The sequence below is a fragment of the Lepisma saccharinum genome, unplaced genomic scaffold (assembly GCF_977018435.1).
Source record: "Lepisma saccharinum unplaced genomic scaffold, izLepSacc3.1 HAP1_SCAFFOLD_457, whole genome shotgun sequence".
NCBI lineage: Eukaryota > Metazoa > Arthropoda > Insecta > Zygentoma > Lepismatidae > Lepisma > Lepisma saccharinum.
Genome location: NW_028143152.1, coordinates 131,253 through 133,883, shown reverse-complemented (window position 1 = coordinate 133,883; position 2,631 = coordinate 131,253).

The following is a 2,631-nucleotide window of genomic DNA, read 5'->3' as shown; positions in this document are numbered from 1 at the left end:
GTATACAATATGACATGCCGGATTTTGTGGTGGTACTGTTTCAGACTGGAAGACACAATAATCAGGAAAAAAATTCAAGTAAATTTGATAACTGCAACATCAAGAACATGTATCTTAAAAATGGCAGAAATGAGGTGTTTCCTAGAGAAAATTATAATTTAAACATGTCCAAGGATGATTTCCTCAAATTATATGAAGCATTTACAGCATACAAAAGGGTCACTACTGGCAATACTGACATGTATTACACACCAGATGAATTCAAAGCACAGAGACCCATGTTTGTTATCAACACTTCAAAAAGGAAACAAGTTGTGGTTAATGACAGGACAAACATTAAAATTATCTGTGAATTCCACGATACACTCCCTGATGACACTATATGTAGTGTTATTCTTATAGGTGAAAAATCATATGTTTATGATGTAAGAAATGAGAGAGTCACAGAGCAATTCTAGAAAACCTCTGCATATTACATTGTCTTTGTACTAGATATGCAAGTTGGGCCTGGTGCCCAATTAAAATATTGAGCATATTCCAGGTAACATATTAATTCTCTGAACTTAAACCGGAAGTGGACCGGAAGTGGACCGGAAGTAAATATGTGTGGGTGTGGGTGGGTGTGGGTGGGTGTGGGTAGGTATGGGTGGCTCTTATGAGCATTTTTGGCTTAGTTTTAAGTGTAGCAAAAACAATATCAAGAAGGGCATATTTTTGACAAGCTTATGGACAACAATCTCACAGATGTGGCTTTTGTAAGTGTAGGTAAATCAATCTGAGGGGGCTCATCATTTCACGGGAAATTCCCAAGGGCATTTTTACAAAAATCTTGGGTTAGACAGAGTACCACACTTGAGCAATAAGCTCATATGCACATCTTGAGATAGTTTTAAGTGTAGCCAAATCTGCCTGAGGGGGGCTCATCATTTATCGAGTTTATAATACCACAAATACAACTACTTAAGCAAAATACAAATATTCGGATACACCTCACAAAGTTCTCGCTGCACAAAATATGTAAAGACTGTTTTCATGTTGCAAATTTGTGAAGGGGACTAGTGCAATAATCACTTGTAATTCTTCAAATAGTCAGTAACAGTCAATATCACAATCATAACCAACAGACAATATCCGTTTCAAATCTAGGCAATGCTTTAAAAGTGTTTTCAATCACTTCAAACATAAATCCAAACGCCTCGCTGTATTGAGTGCCAGTTGTCTTTGAACGTCAATCAAATAAATCTGTATGAACCGGGTACCTTGACGTAGATCAAGATGGCTGCCAGAGGTTAGACAAGTAAAACATCGAACTTCGAGTTTTACCGTATAGCGTACAGTGTATAAAGTATATACACAATCTTTATGTACGTTGTGTGCTGAAATAACAACTAAATGAAATCATATAATATGATTTCATTGTTAATTTCTCAGTGAAATTCTCTGTGTATGTGAAAGTGAAACGTAACGTATGTGAAAGTGAAACGTCTCGTGAACGCATGCGGTGCATGCTGCGCATGCGTCAATTGTGGGAAAAAGGACAGCTTGCTCTGTGACAACATTCATGAGCATTGCTACATTCTAATTTCTTCATATAGGAGAAGTATTTATTTTACACGAGAGCGCTGAAATAAGCCTATATTACATTTCTTGGATCTGAGGTGACGCATGCATCAATTGTGGGAAAAGAATTATTACTTTATTTCGCCAATAACTTTTCACCAAATGAAGTTACATGAAACCTGATTTCAGATTTGACATCCTGACGAAATTCTAGCCTATGGTCATCTATGACATGACCCACCTATCATTTTAAATAAAAAAGTTGAATTCAAGATGGCGGAACCAAGATGGCGGCCGTGTCCGTGACATACTCCAAAAGGTGTCCCCCTAGACTATTTTGTATCGCCCATATCAAATTCCATGAAAATACATCACTGCGGATTTTACAAGGGGTGGTAAGGGACTTCTGATACACCCTGTATATTAAAATGCGTTGTTATTTGTCATTAACTCAACCCGCATGGCTTTATTCATATGCACTGTATGAATTAAGCTCTTTGCTTTAGGGGGGATCTCAGTGACGTATTTGTGATCTCATTTGAGGAGGTAGGATTTTTGGGTATGATAATTTGTATGTGTCAGTAAATTCAAACTATTTCTTTGCGGTTCTAAGCACCTTAGAACATTCGTTCTAACCTAGGTCACTAAATCTTATTATATTTTCATGTAATTGACTAACATTTCGTATATTTACATTCTAAGAAAACCAAAACTCATACACCAAAATAGCTATCGAATTTGCAACACCGAAAACTTGACCAAATTCAAAGTTATTGTCCATTTAACCTACCTACAGGTTTCTTGTTCAGCAATTCTGTCTTCAGGAAAGTTCTATTTAATTGATGTAAAATCGTCGGTGATGTAAAGAAATATTGAGTATTATAGTTTTGCGATTAATTTGCCACACAACGGTGTTACAGTCTTTTGTTATGCCATTTGGAACGTCAAACACCAAACTATTCTGCTCCGTCGATTTTGCATTTTCTTCCAACCGTCTGGCTGCGCTAGTGTCCGTAATTGCTTTTCGTGGCTGAGACGACGCATCCTAATATCTGTTACTCATTGAATCGT